Here is a 228-nt window from a genome sequence, read left to right on the forward strand (position 1 = left end):
CTTGTTATATGCAATATGCTAGTGCATGGCAAGCAGAATACCAGCTTGAAGTTATACTATGGATATATACACTTTTTAGTTATCTAGATTACCATCTTACTTCTAAATGTATTATAAAATTACCCATCATGAAAAGTTCATCCAATTCACAGTTTAGCTCTCGCTATTTGCAGGTTTTTCCTGCAACAAAAAATGCAAATACACTCTGTGAAAAAAAAATAAAATAAA

The 228-nt window shown here is 30.3% G+C and overlaps 1 protein-coding gene across 1 annotated transcript in view; it reads right to left on the reverse strand.

Annotated features, from left to right (window-relative positions):
* Positions 1-228, reverse strand: part of LOC119586130 — a gene marked incomplete at its 5' end in the record, with an annotated part of 7,216 nt that overhangs the window by 3,544 nt on the left and 3,444 nt on the right.

Source organism: Penaeus monodon, chromosome 21, assembly GCF_015228065.2.
Source record: "Penaeus monodon isolate SGIC_2016 chromosome 21, NSTDA_Pmon_1, whole genome shotgun sequence".
In the NCBI taxonomy this organism is placed as follows: domain Eukaryota; kingdom Metazoa; phylum Arthropoda; class Malacostraca; order Decapoda; family Penaeidae; genus Penaeus; species Penaeus monodon.